Source organism: Eufriesea mexicana, unplaced genomic scaffold (assembly GCF_001483705.2).
Source record: "Eufriesea mexicana isolate 0111107269 unplaced genomic scaffold, ASM148370v2 scaffold124, whole genome shotgun sequence".
In the NCBI taxonomy this organism is placed as follows: Eukaryota; Metazoa; Arthropoda; class Insecta; order Hymenoptera; family Apidae; genus Eufriesea; species Eufriesea mexicana.
In genome coordinates, this window is record NW_016908357.1 from 2,851,162 (window position 1) to 2,868,843 (window position 17,682).

The 17,682-nt window shown below is 51.9% G+C and overlaps 1 protein-coding gene across 6 annotated transcripts in view; it reads right to left on the minus strand.

Annotated features, from left to right (window-relative positions):
- FoxP (forkhead box transcription factor P) overlaps window positions 1–17,682 on the minus strand; it is a 193,509-nt gene that overhangs the window by 161,773 nt on the left and 14,054 nt on the right. The window contains exon 1 of one of the 6 annotated variants that reach the window (XM_017911345.1): window positions 5,193–5,444. The exons of the other annotated variants lie outside the window; for them this stretch is intronic. The gene's annotated coding sequence lies outside the window, so the exon portion shown is untranslated. Of the gene's footprint in view, window positions 1–5,192; window positions 5,445–17,682 lie in introns of those variants that run through there. 6 annotated transcript variants of the gene reach the window in all.

Consider the following 17,682-nt stretch of genomic DNA (forward strand, 5'->3'; position numbering starts at 1 on the left):
GCGGCGCGCGGGCTGAAATTTTCCACGAAATTTTCGCCAAGGAGACCCGCGACCGGGTGCGAATAACACGTGTGTTACAGAAAATCGAGCCGCGGTGTTGTAACAAGGAATACAAATGATCTAATTTACAATGGATCCCGGCGGGTTTGAAACTTTTTATTTCGCAATCCGCACGGTGAAAACTAATCTAGCCGATGTAATAGATCAACGCTCGATATCTAAAGTACGATGACGTGAGTACCGGTGTTGGTATTCCACTCGGGAATACCTGATCAATCAATAAACCTGAAATAACCGAGCGATCGCGCCTATCGTGGCTCTCCTGTAAATTTCTTCGCGCTACGTAAAAATGGAAAAACGAAGAGAAAGGGGAAAAGGAAATGGAGGGTGAAACAGAAAAAAAAAAAAAAAAGAAAAAGGCCGAGAGAAAGAGAAGAGGAAGAATCGAATGGCGATGCAATTACGATTTAAAGCGAAAGCGGAGTAGCGTGTATCGATTAAAGAATAAAGCAGCCACGAACGAATCACGCCTTGGCGGTCTAAACCTATTTTCGAGTGGAAGAGGACGACGAGGCGAGAACGTAACACGCGAACGGGTGACTCGATTTTTCTCGCCCTCTCCGAGCACGTGTCACCGCGTTCTTCTTCAAAAGCGGCAAGGTAAACTCATTGTTTGTGCCCGCACGCACAAACGACATTATAAAACGCGCGTGTAAGGCTATCCCGCGGGCTCTATTCAAGAAGGTATTATGAAACTCCCTCGGAAAACGTACTCTCCGCTTTGTTTCACCTTTTATTTTGTTCCGCTTTAACCGGATGGCAGGAACGAAATCCGTGTACGCGTATATAACCGTGCTTGTCGCGTGGCCGCCCTACTGCCGCATTTAAATGCACCCACACCGACACCCAGACCGCGAGCGCGTGTACGCACAGTAGAGACCAGAGCACACGTTTCCAACTCGCAATGTCGTCGAATCGTCTAGCCTCACTTTCGCTTTCCTTTTCGTCGTGCGACGGTACGGGTGCCACGTTAGCAGGGGTTGGAACAGGGTGGCGCCAAGGTCCAGAAAAATCCCAGCCTGGCAGTTAATTCCGCGATGAGTCGCGACGCGCGTTCTAAACAACACGGACACGCGACCACAGCCACGGAGACGTCGTCGTCGTCGTCGTCGTCGTCGTCATCGTCATCGTCTTCGTAGCCTTCGTCGCCGACGACGACGACGCTTAAAGCCCCCTTTTGTGCTTTGATATTCAGCCCAGCCGGTGTAAACGAAAACCTCCAAGGCGCCATTCATGCCGCTTTTTTTCAATTCCGAGTGTACCGGTTTAAAAATGCCGGTCTGCGCGTGTATAGCGCGGTCGCGCGTCTGGTGACTCGCGAACGGCGCGATAGGAAAATGTTTCGTACGCGGAGAACCGACGAATAAACAACCGACACCGCCGGTGCCCTCGCCGTGCACGCCGACTTTCTTCGCCGCGGCGCGCCGCGTGCAATTAGGTCGGGGAACGAGTAACGCGCTGCTGTACTCTAATCTCGGCAATGGGCGAACACGTTCGGAAAGTAACGGACCAACGGGAAGGCTTACGTATTCCGACAGCCGCGTACGAGCCGAGGAAAATCCGCGGTAAACAGGCATTGTACCGTGAGCCGAGTAGAAAATAGTCGCGGGACGATACGGTGTCGGAGCGGTCTCGCGCGTAAATAACGCGGACATATGTAAATGGGGGGAACGAAAGATCGCGCGCAGGTGACGCGTGTCGGGCAAAGACGAATCGCTGGATCGGCGCGAGGAGGGACGAGGATCGGAGACGCGGATGGAGGATCGAAAAGGTTTTCGAGCGCGGCTTATAGCCGAGTGTCGGAGCGACGCGGGAACGAGCGATTAGTCTTCATTGAAAACAAAAGAGAAAGGAAACGATCAAATGTGTGCGAACTACACGCGGACCGACGTCACAGACCGTGATTGTGGTTATTTATATAACAGAACTCTGTAAATCTCGCGTTTTAAACGACTCGGGCTCGCGCGCTGGCCAGCTTTATCGAGGAGCATGATTTTATTTATAGAAAACCGATAATGACCATACGAATGCGATGTATCTTTTCCAAGTCATAGAACTGTTTACATCCTCTTGGTCGCGCCGGAGGCGAGCAAGAAATTTTAACGGCCGCCGCCTTTTCGCCCGATGAAAACGGCCAATAAATTTTAACGAGTGCGCGGCGATTAAAACGGATCAACCGGTATCATACGAGAGAGAGAGAGAGATATGCGAAAATAATTCGCCGCGCGATTCCCAGTCGTTCTCGCGTTCTCGTTCGCATTCGCGTTCGCGGTTCGTCGTTTTTCCGCGACGTGCGCGAAATTCCTCGCGCGAGAAGAGATCGCGGTGGAATCGTCGCGGGTAGAACAAAAGTTCGGTTCTTAGATTTTCTAGGCCGACGACAATATCTCGGCGGTATCGCGACGCACAATGTCTCCGTTTGTCACGGGGACACACGGGCTTTAATAACAACGCATTGTTAACAACAGCTCGACAATAGTTTCTTTCGATAATACGAGCCGTTCGGCGCGAGTCGTTAGGTTCGCGTACGCGGTGTCCATTATCGTGCCAGTTCAATGAAATCTTTAAACGAACCACTCTTTATTTCGCTTGTATCAGTTGTTTGCCCGACGCTGTTTACGCCGCGTTGCGACCGCTGTTGCTTTTGTGCTTTTCACGCGTGTGCGTGACGTTCTATCTCTTTTTTTCCCTCCTTTTTTCCTCTTTTTCCTCCGTCCCCCCGCCGCTTTCCTACGTTCCTCTCTTTTCCTCCGCCGCTCTTTTCATCCTCGTTTCTTTTGTCGCTTTCCGGTTCCCATTTCGGGCGACACCTTGCCGGCCGAAATCGTCGCAACGGAAATAACAAGCGCGCACCGGCGTGTCGTTTATTTCGTAAACAGCGACGAGCAAACGAGATACACACACGCGAGGCCGCTAATCGGCGGACGTAAACTCGTTAAGCGGATGTAGCAACGCCGGTAATATATTTTTCCTCTTAGAAAATGTTTTTTCGTCGCTGTTTGGCTATTATAAAGCAATCAGCGTCGACAGCCTTGCCCGTTGCGTCTCTTTCTAGATATGACCGTTCATCCTTTCTCGGAGACGCTATTTATACATTATAACCGCAAATACGATAGAAGCGCGCGCGTTTCGTGTCCGCTGTCTGAGTTCCATAAACTTGGAGAAAGATGAAAAGAGAGGGCGGCAGAGGGCGGCGGAGAGTAACGGGAGGAAAGGGAAAAAGAATTAATCTTCTAAGAAACGAATAAACACACGCACGACGGTTCAAACGGTGCAGAGGAATTATCTGTGACTGGTATTAATTGTTTCGATACAAGCGCGCGTCCTATCTTTCTCTTTCCCCCCTGCCTTTGCCCCCCGCCGTCCTCGTGCGCGGTTAATTGCGGAAAGAAGAAAATCCGCGGGGCTCGCGGGACTTTTCGTCCGGGGAAATGACGAGACTTCGTGGTTTTCCCCGTTATTCGGTCCACCTTGCGAGTCCGCGCACAGCTCGGCTATAAATAACCATCTGTTTACTCGCGTTTGCCCTCAAACACTTTTTAACGTTTCTTATTCCACGCGAAGGTCTAAAGACCCGACTACTGACTGACGGCAGACGCCACCGCGTCCATATCCGAGTGGAAAAGCGCCTGGAATACGGCAAGAGGGCATGAATGAACGGAATCGCGGAGGAAAGAGCTTTATCGGGCACGATGAAAAACGCGGAGAGAAAAGGACGAGAAAAGAGACGCGCACGATCAGAGGATCCAAAGTATCGGGATAAATAAACGGCGATTTAGTACCGGTCGTTCTCTCCGTGTTTTCCATCTTCTCTAGAAACTCGCTGCGTTGCTTCCCGCGGACGGGCATACGTGTCAAGAAACCATGGTAGAACTTTGCAAAGTAAGATTTACTTCTTATCTGCGGCTGTAAAACCATTACAACCCGACACGCTTAATGGAAACTCGCTTCGAGAAATTTAACTTCCGGTTAGCCGAGGCGATTATCTCTGCCGTTTCATAGGCATTCTTCGGCTAGAAATAACATTCGTAATGAAGACACACGTTGTTCGCTGTAATTACGAGATCATTCGAACGCGATAATCGTCCTTTCGAACGCTGCCACACGCCGAGGATACTACTTTCTTTCCCGATACCATTGCAACAATAAGCTCGACTCGGACGCGCCAACGAAATGGGGATTCGTTTCGCGAGTGGAGGCTAAACGGGTCGGATTCGATCAACGAGTCCGAATCGACGAACGAACCAATTAAGCAGCGCGTTTTCGTGGAACGTCCTCGAGCGAAGAGAAACCGTCGGCGAGGCTTAAATAGAGCTGCGTCGAGACGAAATCGGTATTCGAATCGCTCGCCGACGAATACTCTCTTTCAGCGGAGACGCAATCGATGGCGCGAGTTGCGACTTTGTCGCGGTACCGAGTTATAAAAGTATTCGAGGTATGCTAAACGAGCGAAACGCGCGATAAAGCTACATAGAAGTCGCGCGCGATACGTAGCGCCACGATTCATCCTTGAACTTTGCCCCGAATCGGTCGGAGACGCGATCCCCTAATTGTTCCCCTGGTAGAACGCGCACGAACTCGACGATTAACGTGGAACGCGATTACCTCGCGGCACGTCGGCACTCGGACGAACGCGTTCGCGAAAAGTCGTGGAAACGCGGGAATTGACTCGTTGCTTCCGAGGTAACCTCGAATTAGGCTGTCAACGTCTACGCTGGAAGATCGATCGGTATTATCGTTCGATGTCGTGCAGCGTGTGCACGTGGTCGCGCACGCGTCCCACGTGTAGCACCGCTCCAGATTTAACGCGATGACGAAAACGTCGTCGTGGTCGTGGTCGTGGTCGTCGTCGAACCGACATTGAGGACTGGGTAGAACAGAGGCGATTCAACAACGTATACAACCAGGCGTATGTAACCTATATGCGGCTGATGCTCGAACCCATTAAAAAACCATTACGATGGCGGCCGTTTCCGCATAGCATTTCTTTAGGCGAGTCAACGGTAAACAGTTATTTTCCTAAAGCCAGCGAATGGCGCGCACGGCCGTTCTCGTGCAACAATTAGACATTTACACACGGCAACGCGTCGCATAAATCTCAATAAAACGTACGATAACGATTGCTTACTCACGTGGTAGCGGACCGCTGCAAGAAACTAATGATTCACGCGAGACCGCAGAGCACCTCCTCTTCAGTGTACACGGATGTTAACAGCAATCTCCATCGTCTCATCGGTGTATCATTAAGGCGTACACCTGTTGACGACCCACGAAGGAATGTTGTCTCTCTCTCCCGCCCCCCTCGCGCTCTCTTTGTCACTCGCACTCTCTTTTTCTCTCTCCCTTTCTTTCTCTCTTTAACACCGGAGTCGCGGCGGAGCCCCGATTTTCACGTGCACGGCCGAACACTAATCGATTTTCCGGTAACACGGTACGCGGTTGTAACTCGCGTCATCATCGTCGGAATACTAACGTTCCGCGTATCGAAAGGGAGACGCAAGACTGACACGCGTCCGATCTTGGAGCAAGGTGGTACCAGTAGAAAAAACATCAACACGACACCCAGGTCCACTGAACTACCGCGAACGCGGATCAACGACGGGAGGCAGGTAAACAAAAGGTATAACGACGCGAACGATCCTCGGCATTTTCTCCGAAACGACCGTCCTTCCCGCTCGCTAACGCACCGTAGTAGACGAGACGCTCGCGGTGTTGTTATCCGTGCAAACGTCCGCGCTTCGCACCGCCTCGCGACGAAGGGTCATCGGTATTCGGCAACGCGGATAATAAAAGAAACCTCGTTTCTCATTGGCGGCCGCCGAACACGGGTCACATTCTCGCCAACGAGCAGCCGTGGTCGCGATACGCGTCACACATCGGACAGGCCAGGTAGAGGAAAATCACGTGCACTGAAGAACACGATCGACGATCGACGGGACCAAGCCCTCCCTCCCCACCCCTGTAGTCGCACACACGCACACACACACGCGCGCGCGCACACGCGGTTCTGCCGAAACGCACGGTTCCACCGACCTTGAATTCGCACTCGTGGAAAATGGAAACGGAATCGGTCTCTCGATCGATCGCCTCGCTTTACGCCGTTATCGCCTCGTTATCCGTATACTGGAACGCGAACGAACCGCGATCGATGCCTGACTTGGCGGCGTTGAAACGCCGGTACCCGTCGACGGACGGACGCCGCCACGAGATTCGATAAATCCGACACACCGGAGAGCTAACACGGAGCGCGAGTGGAACAGACGGACCGACGGACGGAAACGAAGCACACGCGAATGCCAGCAGAGAGAACGTACGAACGAGCGAACGAGCGAGCGAGCGAGCGAGCGAACGAACGAACAGGCAAGAGCCTGGCTGCCTCGTTCGGTGAACAGCCCGCGGCCCCCACGTTGTTTGTCTCGCGAGTGGCCTGTTTACATGTTGACTCTCTGTTTACGCGTTTCGTATCCCCCCCTCTGGTCCCGCCGCCACCTAACCGCCTCCGATCCGCCACCCACCACCCGCCGCCGCCGCCGTCTTCCCGCCACTGTCCTCCCGCCGTGCCGCTCTAACCCGTGCGTCACCTATCGCGCGGTTTGTCCTTTTCTGCGTCAGGCTCCGTGGAGAGCCGACGAGCGAGCGAGTCGTGCACGGCTCCGCCGAATAAAGCCGAGTTTACACTGACCGGCTAAGCGCGTACCAACGACCGCGCCGCGAACGCCACACGGCCGCTCTTTCCATTCCGCTTCGTGATCGTTCGTGACGCGTCGACCGGCTACCGAACCACCTTTCGCGGGCTTCTCCGCCATTTTTACCTTTTTTCGCCGCTCTCCGCGACGTCTCTCCGCGTCTTGTCTTGTCTCCACGCGCGCCGTATCGCGTCGTATCGCGTCGTATCGCGCCGATGGAACCGACTCGGGGTAGTTTCGGACGCGGCTTTCTTTGCCCCCCTCCCCGATCGTAGGACACCGGCCGGGTACACGCGTGCATCGTCAGTGGAGGCAACTCTCGCCTCGTATCGCGTGCGAGGCGGATGAAAAATTAAACGGGAGCTCGGGTAGATGGGGTTTAAACCCGAGTCGAAGGCGATATCGAGGCGTATACGCGAATCGTTCCTGCGGATCGATATCGATAGACCGACCCATTTGACATTGATTTAAAATTACGCCGACTTTTGTATCTACTTATCTTCGCCGTCAGGTGATCCAAACGGACGCTACCTAGATGCAGGCCTATAGACCGCTGATTAAAGATATTCTTATTAGCTCTAGATGGAGAGATAACGCTCGTAAATACTCGTAAACAGACGAGTGGAACACGTACGCGGCGGGAATAGGCAGAGAGCCGAGGAAGAGTCTCGAATGTCGAAGTTACCTAGCCTGCTTTCGAGTAGGTGGCACCGGCCCGAAGAAGCATCCCGCGGATGGATACGACTGGCTTTGATCGTCGTTATCGGACAATCGCGCGAACACGTGTACGCGATTCTCGAACGTAAAAGTTGGAGCACGCGGTCTACTCGGGTAGCGAAGAGGCAAACGTGCGCCATTATCGGCTTAATGATGCGCCTTTATCCGTTATTTATCGTTTCTATACCTAATACGAGAAGCCTGGCGATATTAATAGCCTGCCAGCGGCAAGAACACGCCAGGTCCATCGTCGCGACTTCGTTTTCACGGATATCGCTTGCTAATTGAAATTACACCGCACGCGGTTATTAAATCGGCGTTCAGCCATTTCGCCGGACCACGCGTTTTAATTAGATTTTCTTTCCATTCGTTCCTCGCTTAATCTCCTTGCACTTTACCAGCCGATCTTTTCCTTGACTCTTGAAATATTACCGAGACTTTGTAACGTCGTTAAGTTGTTTCACGATTAGATCATCGTAAAGTACTTGCAACGCGGTTATATATCACTCCAACGAGACAGAATATATTGTTTATTCGACCCACACACACGAGCCATGCGGCGCACACGCACGCGTGCCGCGTATACAAGGCTGCAAACGATACAGCTATGGACAAACAGCTGACAACGTACTCGCGGTTATTATCGTTGAATCATCGCGGTTGTCGCGATCGCGGCAGAGATCGTTCCAAAAGAATTCGAACAAAAGCGTGCGTTGGAAATCGAGCCTTAGCCACCGCCCACGAGCAACCGTGCACCGTCTGCTACTCGCTCCTTCGTTCCCCGCGTGGACAACCGTTTTCTACACGCTTTGCGAGAGCGCGCGTCAGTCCGCTCCGACCGTCCTTCCTCCGCGTCTCTGTTCGTTCCTCGTGCCGGAAACCAGCGACGCGTCAACGCCACCGCGGTATCGTTCTCGTCAATGAGTATCGGCGTAGTCGCGTTGAGTGCTCAATTTCTTAGACGCGTTTTACGATCCGACGATAACGCGCGCCCATTCCTCTTTATCGGCGGCTGTTACGCGCGCCTACCGATACGATTCGAATTTCCATCCGAATTTAACGCGTCCACGCCTCGTTCCCAACCGCGCCGTCTTCCTTCCTAACCTCGAGCGAGTTACTACCGATAAATCGCGATAGTCCGCGCGCCGCCAACGTCTCGAAAGTCGAAACGAGCGTTTTCCGCGCGTTTCCGCCGAGAGGCAGGTATTCGGACCCTCGAGAAGAGCGCGCGATCCTCTCCGAGTGGAAAGATCGTCGAGGCGACGCGACTCCTCGAACATGTGGTCCGCGATGAGACTACGCAGACTCTGGCCTTCCTGCACCCCGCTGAAATTCCTTTTTTGTTTCCTCCGTCTCTTTTTCTCTCCGTCTCGATTAACGCGATGCATCATACTCGGCAAGAAACTCCACCGAACCATCTTATCCGTCCAGTTTATTTATTTACATTTCAATTCGAGGAACGATTGCGTCATGCCTCTAATAGTCATCGACTACGATGACGAATCCACCGCGACGAACCACCTCTCGCGAGTTTGCCCAAGGAATTGCGAGCGACTTTGAGCGAAGGAAAAATTCCCGCGATTCTCGACGGAGCTGAATTGCCTTTCCGCGTGACAATGTACGCTATCTTTATAGCATTGGGGACGCCGATAGGTACGCCATACTGGAGGATACTAGGCGATACGACGCCGCGAGATAATTGCAACGGCCATGACACTCGTTCCAGGTGCAAGAGCGTTTCAAGCGAGGAGGGAAATTTGGTAAAGAAGCGAGAGGAAGAGGATCGATAGCCTTCGCGCGAAGAACGTTCCTCCGATGATGGATTCGAGAGGGGCGAGACGATTTTCGGGAGATTGTCGGATTTCGTGTAAAAATCGGACACGCGAGAGCAATAGGAAATATCACGGTCGCGATGATAATTCGGCCGGATGATCGCGGGGTTAACGCATACTCGAATTAACTCGATTATCGTTACCACACCACCGCGAGATATTTATCTTTCCCCCGATAAGCCCAAGCCGAAGCGAAACTACAACGGAGCCGATCGATTTAGCCATTTATCGATTAATCTTATCGACGTGCTCGGTGTGCCCATAACGAATTCCCGTTTTAATCACGTACAGCCAGCTATACTTTCGTAACGTCGGGCCTCTGTTCAACGTCTGCTTCGTTAATAGCGAGTTAATTGCATCAGGCGCAGGGGAATCCCTTTTTCCGTCACTTGCTGCTCCGTCCGAAAAGAGAAAAAGAAAAAAATAAATGAAAAAAAAATGAAAAAATGTACATCGCTATCGTTCCTCTTCGTTCTCCCGGGGAAAAAAGGGAGAGGAGAAGTATAGCAAAAAATAAAAAGTGAAAACCTTTTTTTCGACAAAGAACACCATGTACGGGACGTTGCTGTTGTAACCGGTCGATCGTCCACGCTGCCGTGAATTTTATCGTCAGGCTTAAATCAATCCCCGCTAGCGGCGTTTTTCGTGGAAATACGTTTCTTACTTTCATGAATCATGAATCGGTGGCCGCGAACAACCGGTGCAAGCTACACGTGCGCGAGAAAACGCTCGACTGAGATACGGCAGGATATAAACGGGCATTTATTATCCGGGAAGCGGTTACACTCGTCTTATCAATCCCAACGTTTGATTTTTTATCGGTGCCTCGTTGGGACTTGCAACTCTTACGCAACGTTATTACGCCCGGCCAACTTTAAACCGCCTCGTGCGCGTATTTTTCTCAACGATGCGCGTGCCGTTCGCGCGAGTAAACTCTTTACGCGCGAACAAGAACTCCGGGGAAGAAGAACCCTCGAGCGCTTGTAAAACACGTCGGATTATCGCAAGCGAGACGGGCGATTTTATTTCCGCGGAAGACACACCGTCACGCGGATGCTGACAAGCATTCAGGGGTGAACACGCGACCGAATAGTCGGTGTATATCGCGTTACCACCCGTAGGACTTAGGCACGACCACCGTGGGACGGTTTAGGGGTTAAATCGCCGCGTAAACGGGCCTGTATATGGACCTGCGGGATTTCGTTTAGGAATCGGCGCGAGCGAGCGAGTGAGAGTCGGCAGATAAGGTAATCCGGACCTCGAAAACTCTCTCAGATTCCGAAACCACCCCCGCTGCCACGGAGACTGTGTACCTGCGGAGAGCGACGGGGGTGGGTCTCGGTCAGTTTAATGCCAAACTTGCGGGGGTGCTTTCTCGCCGACAACGGGCCGGCAGGAACGAGAGTAGTGGAATCGTGGAAAACGATAAACAGACTTTGCCAACTCGAAGGATCGCACGGTCGATCGAGCATTATAAATGCCTTAACCGGGATCGATTATTACCCCGACTTTTCGATTTGTTTCGCGGAAAATCTACCCGGTGCTCGTCCAACTGGCAACGGGGTGAAAAGAGGGGTGCTCTCGTAAAGTATAGAGCCGTGAGTGGCTCGAAGAAGGCATTGCCTTTATTAAGAATCTTCGTTTCATCGTTCCATCGAGTTTTTCCCTTCTTCTTTTTCCTTTCTTTTCGCATTCGTTTCTCCTGCTCCGTGCCACGCACGAGATGTAATTGGCAAAGGACTGTCACGGTAACGATTGGACGAGATGATTCGTTGGGTGGATAAATAAATAAAAGGAAGGTGCAGAGAGAGAGAGAGAGAGAGAGAGAGAGAGAGAAGGTTTAAGGCGGTGGATCACGGGTAGGCTGATTGATCGACGCTCCCGCCAGAAGTCAGATATCGAAGAGCCCAACAACTTTTCCCATTATCGTCAATATGCAGGCTGAAGCTTTGGTTTCGCGTTCGAGGGCGTTACGGCATCGATTCTATGGTAAAAGGAAACCGGTTAAATCGCGTCGACGATCTTTATTGCCGTCTTAAAGCAGTTAAGTTAATCGGCATCAGCATAAGAAAACGGAAGGGGCTGCGAACTTGACGCGGCAGGAATCGAATCGCCTTTCCTCGTATTTAGAGTTGCAGACAAAAACATTAACATAAATCACGGGGGTAAGGGGGAGAAAGCGGGCACGAGAGAGAGAGAGAGTGAGAAAGGGAGAGGAAGAGGGGAGAAAGGAGGAAAGAGAGACACCGGGTAGGAAAGATCTAGCTGGATCGAATGTTTATACCGATTCCCTTCGAGCGTTCCCTTACGGCACACTTTACAGCTCCATCGAGTCTCGTCTTGCTTCCTTACCTCCCGCAATTAGTGCCTCGAAAACTTACGAACCATTTGTTTCCTGGATACAAAGAGAAAGTCTGAATTAAACTGCCAGCTTGTCGAGAATATTCAACGAGCGAAACGAGCAGCTATCGCGACAGCCGAGACGTTCCGCTTCGGCAAAAGAATACGCTTGTTACGAGCCATTAGTCGCGCGAGGAACCGACGAGCAATCGAAGAGTTCTTCTGTCATTCGGAGGGAAGAACGCGCGTGTACACGCGTGAGAATGCGCAAAAGGAGAGGGGAAAAGGTGCCACTTAACTCCACCCCCGGTTCTCGTTCCCGACGAACGCACCTTGCGTTGCGCCACCGACAACCCTCCTCGACCTCAACTCTTTCACTCTTAGCGGGAATTCGATGAATTGCCAGTCGCTACGGGCAATAAATAATGCATTTTGTGTTTGCCCCCGGTAAAAGGGTCCACCCTCCACCCTCCACCCTCCTGCCCCAGCGCCAACCCCTAAATTTTACAACGACTCCGTTCGAAGGCGATCGAGGGGCACGATTTAGCGCGAAACCGAGACCGAGAATCGATACAGTTTCGGGGAGCAAATGTCGCGCGTCGCTTGACCGTCGCTTTTAGGGGAAACCGAAATCCCAAAAAGTCCTTCCACCCTCTCTCGGTCTTTCTTCTCTCTCTCTCTCTGTCCACGGTTTCCCGGGGACCGAAGGGGGTTTCTCGCCGATCATTATCGAAGACGGCGCAATTTCGCAACGAAGAATAAGGGGAAGAGCTCGGAGCGTGAATCGTTTCGAAACAAATTTCTCGATAATAGCGGAACCCCGGACTCCCATAGAGGGCAATGTACAAGAAAATGAACGAGGCGGAAGAGAATATCGGGATAATAGCGGCGCGTAACGTTACAAAGTATGCATTGTCTGTAATTTAGCAAGCAGATCAACGCCGCCAATTACGCGCAACTATTACGTAGACAGGCTGTAAGGCGATTCGACCGGTTTCCTCTGAATTCAATCGGCCACGAAGCGAATTAATAATCCTTATTGTACCCTTTCGGCCCCTTTTCGATACCACCTGCAGCCCGGACCGTTCGGAAAAATAGCCGTAAATACCTCGTTCCGTCGTCGTTTCATTGGATATTTATCCTTGTTCGATCAGGCGTAAGAAATTTCTTCGAGAAGGATTACCCGACGCTTTTTATCGCGTAAACCCCGAAGAAAGGGAAACGACGGGGCCGGGGAAGGGGGCGGGAAAGCAGCGACTTATCGCGGCAATAATTAATGCGCGGCACCGAACTTCCGAGACTTCTTTTACACGACTAAAACACAAATTGCTTGTTTAATATATTATTAATTGGCAATTTCCGGCTGCTTTATAACGCGTTGCTCCACTCGACCGACACGCAATTTCACCCCCTCCCGCGGCACTCGACTCGTGGAAAACAACGAACGCTTTGGAAAATAAAATCGCGCCAGGGATTCGCGACTCGTCGAAAACCTACCGTATCATCAATCACGCTTAATCAATGGTGTATCGACCGATCGATAAGGACCCTCTTTTTCTCGCGCTCTCTCGCCCCCAGCCGAAGGGGGCGAAGAAGAACGAACGAAGAACGTCGAAGAAAGGAAGAAAACTTTCTTATTAACACGATCAATCAAATCGCCGCGAATTTAAAGCATTTTTCACGATTTTCCGGATTTCTGGGCAGACCCCGGAGCGGAGGGGGAAGAAAATCCGACGGGATAACTTTGGCCGGATCGATGCGGGAGATTAAGAAGTGGCGAGCCGCTCTTTCGCCGGCTAATTACGAAAGCGCGATCGCTCATCGGAAATAATCGGGCCCCGAGACCAGCGTCGATTTCGTTTCATCTCGCGAGAACGAAGGAAATACGCCCCATACGACGTGGTCCGTTGAACGGGCCGAGACGTCGTTACCCGCATCGTCGAATTCTTGCTGTTCCCGATCCAGGAATACTTCTTAATTCCTCCTGCAGCCGGGAAGAAACCAACCCCCACTGCCCCTCTTTCGAGGAGAGATTTTAATCGTTTAGCAAATTTCGCAGGGTTACCGCGAGGAACGAAGAAGGGGAAGGGGGAGTTGGCAACTCGTAAAAGTCCGGAAAGCCGGAATGAAACGCTTATTCCCATTGTTTACTGTCTTCCCCGTGCCCGCAACCCCTGGCAATTTTTCCCAGCAACGTATACATCTGCCGTTCCTCGAACGTCGTAATCGCGTACGTTAACTTTCAGGTTTTTAATAGGACACAGTCCGGGGTGGAATCGCGGAGTCACCTCGAAGCAGCCTCGATACAACGGGCTGACTTAATCTTTCACGAGGGTCGCGCCAAGGAGGACGTAACGCCGTGAAAATTGCTCAATAAACTTAATTTAAGTATCCGAGCCGATGCTTCTATAACGACATACTAATCATATTCCAACCCTCGGGAGCGTACCACGTGGGGAGCTCATTTATGAACGGATGTATGAAAAAGAAGCATTCCCTGTTGGCCGTGGCCGGCGAAGCGCCGTGAAATTTACGCTTTCGTCGTTAAAGCTCGATATTCTGCCGCGGAACGATTAAACTCGCGTTCGAGCAATCGTTTCGATAAGCGACACCGAGATTAGAAGCGGGGATAAATAATTGACGAAAAAGGTCGATGCATGATCGAATAATTCATCCGTGTGTAATGTCACGGGTCTACCGGTTGTTATATCGCATTATGACACGGACAGACGTAGCGCTCATTTAAATATCATAAACTAAATGAAAGCGTGGCAATGTCTGGCACGACTTCTGAAACGTCCATTCTCCGTGACTCGACTTAATATTTAACACCTGTGACGCCAGAGCCACGCTGGTGTCCCGTAGCCCACCACCACTCCACTTGTTTTCCCTCCAGATATTTCTATAACACGCACACGCGCACGCGCACGCGTACAAGCATCGCTTCTTGCAGGTTTTGCGTACGAATCGGAAAACACCGGAGAAATTGATTGTTCTCGTTAATTTTTCAGCGAATGCCGGTAACTGCCGGGGAACCTTGACGGGCCGTAATTGCGGGGCGATCAAGAAAACGATAAGATGCTAGATAATTCAATGACCATCGAGGATCAACGGAATCCCGATACTTTAAACGATCGGCAACGATACGTTTGCCTGGGAGAGACGCGGGAAGAGATACATCGATCTAGATCGTTTGGCCGATCGCGAATTTCAACTTTCACCGGGACTTTCATCGCGCGCAACGCCATTTTCCAGGTTGATAAAACTAGGAAATTCGATGTTTATTATACGAAAACGGACACGCGGCAAACAATGTTACCATACTTTCACCGGAGTTAAGATAAAATACAAGTTAAGGAGAAATTCCTCGTGCCGATTGGAACAGGTCAAAGAACTCGCCGCCATGTCTGTAATCCCGATCGCGCGGCCGTTCACTCGTCGTCTCTTACCCGAAACGGATTATCCGACGAAATAGTTGGCGAATGAATGCTAGCCGCGATTCGGTATCGCTACATTGTATCGTATCGCTGTAGGAATCCACGCGCGCGCGCACACGCGAATACGGCTGGCAGGCTCGATCATCGATTTCCCTCGACCTCTCTCTCTCCCTGTTGCCGGTTAATTGGCCAGTAATCAGGTAAATAACGGAACGACCGAGATAAGCCGAATGTGGCAAAAAGCAAGAACGCTCTCCGCCTGTTAAGATTCCGCTTACATAACGTCATCGTTTCGGCGATAGGCTACCGGTCGACGTTTCAGCGGATCTCCCTGCAATTCGGACGCACGATAACGAGCCGCGGAGAAAAGAGGGAAAGGGGAGAAAAAAGGAAACGGGAGAAGGAGAAAATAAAAGAAAAGAAGCAAAGGATAAAGGAGAAATGAGGGAACTGGTCTCTGAAACGGCGAATACCGCGATTTCCCGGACGGCTATCGTACCCAACTTTCGCTTTAATTATCGTTCGACAATATCCCAATGGACAAGATATCCCGACCGCGTAACTGGCGAGATAATGGAAAGCGCGAGTAATTCCATCGCGCATTATCGATACGAACGAATAATACGGTCGTTATAATCGTTCGGCCAGGCGACGAAGGAAAATCTTACGTTCGCTGCACGCACGCGGAGAGACCGCGAGAGAATTCAATTGCACCGAGCGTTATCTGAAAAGAAGCGCGTGTAACGAGCGCGCGTCGCGAGGATGTATGCTCGGTTACCATCTCGCGGCGTTCGCGCGGAAACGGTATTTCATAAGGAGTAGAAAATAATCACTCTCGAGTGTCCTCGCGCTCTCTCTCCTTGGCAGCACGACACACGCCGTGCCGCACCGGAATCGCGATTGCGTACGCTGGGATCAGCGACGCGGCCGTGCCTAAATTCTTCCCCCGTCCGACTGTCATACTCGAACGAATGCACCCGATGCCAATGATTTCTAGCCCTGTTCCTGTCCACGCTGGGACCAATCACTGCTCGTGCACGACACGCGAAGAACACTCTTTTCCCGACACGGTCCGGTAGCGTTTAACTTTGCCGCATCGTTTTAACCGTATAGAGAAGCGACTGATGAGGGGGCTCTCAGCATCAATTCACCGTGGCAGAGGCACAATCATCGAGGGCAAAGTCATCGGGGAAAAATAATTACAATCGGTCGCCTAGTAAGCGCCCGCGTACTCCACCAATTCCCACGTCGTCGACCCTCTCTCTCACTCCCTCTCTCATGCTCGATCTCTCGCTCGATCTCTCGCTCTCCCCCGCCCCGCGCCCTACCCTATCACCCTGGGCTCGCTCGAAACCCCTAAGTCACCCGTATCCCGGAACCACTTCACATATTCGCGGTTCGACGATCCTGTACAAAATCCTAGCCGTCGTTATACTTGGTGCTCTTTATTATTACTTTTTTATAACGACGTGACACACCGCGTCAAAGGTTCGAACCTGCACGCTCCGGGAGGCGGCTCGATCGGCGAACAACAATACTAACGACATACTACCTCTATTCTCTCTGCGATTCGGATCGAACCGCGTCACGCTCGCGACGGCTTCGAATAATCGGATTCCGCGAGACGCGTCGACGTACGGCGACACCTTCTCCTCTAATTCGTCGCGTGTGTTATAATGACTGCACTAATGATTCCGCCAGTCAGACGAGCCTCCGCCATCGCGATAATCGCATTTGCGAGTACACGCGCGTCGGGTGGAGGAGTCAGTGGTTCTCCAGCCGGACACCGCTTTCGGCCCGGTGAACAATCCAGAAAAATCATGGCGCGTCGAGCTTGCGACCCTATAGCCAAGCTCTCTCGATTAAATTGCGCTGCGCTATCGCGGTAGCGGCCACTTAGGGAGAGATAGGAGAACGTTTGCATTACCGGCGCACGCGTTTCAATGACGCGGAGAAGGAAAGACGGAGACAAGTCGAAGAGGATCGTGGCGGCGGTTTAAGGTGCTCGGAGGAAGAAGGCTGTCCAATGTTCTCTCCAACTCGCAGCGGCTAAGCAGGCTGGTGTATAAATAGGCAGCCGAACACGGACGCTGCGACCAACACCAGAAAAACGGACATCGGGATGATCGGCCAAGGAATGTTCACCCCTTGCACCGAAGCTGCTCCGAGATCGATCAATTTCGGGAGAATGCTCGCATCCGGCAACCTCCGCGCGAATGCCGCTTCTCCGTTCAATCCGCGCTGTTTATATACCCGACGAGGTAACCCGCGAGGATCGATGTCACCTTCGACTTTATCGCTCGACGGAACACGCCAACGTCTACGCGGAAACGCGATCTCGTGGTTCGTGGCTGTAACGCGTGAACTTTCCGCGGTGTACTAATTGCAGCGTCGGGGACAAACGTTAAACGTAAGCTTCAATGAAATCGGTTTACTCGAGTAGCGTGTCCTGGTGCCCCCCCCCCCTCTCACTCTCTCTCTCTCTCTCTCGCTTGCTTTCCCGTTTTCTCCTTGTGCTTCTAGCATTCGGGCTCGTTAAGATCGTTAACCCTAATGATATTCCCAACGCGCGCCGCGTAAACTTCACGGCGATTCGAACGGCAACTTCCG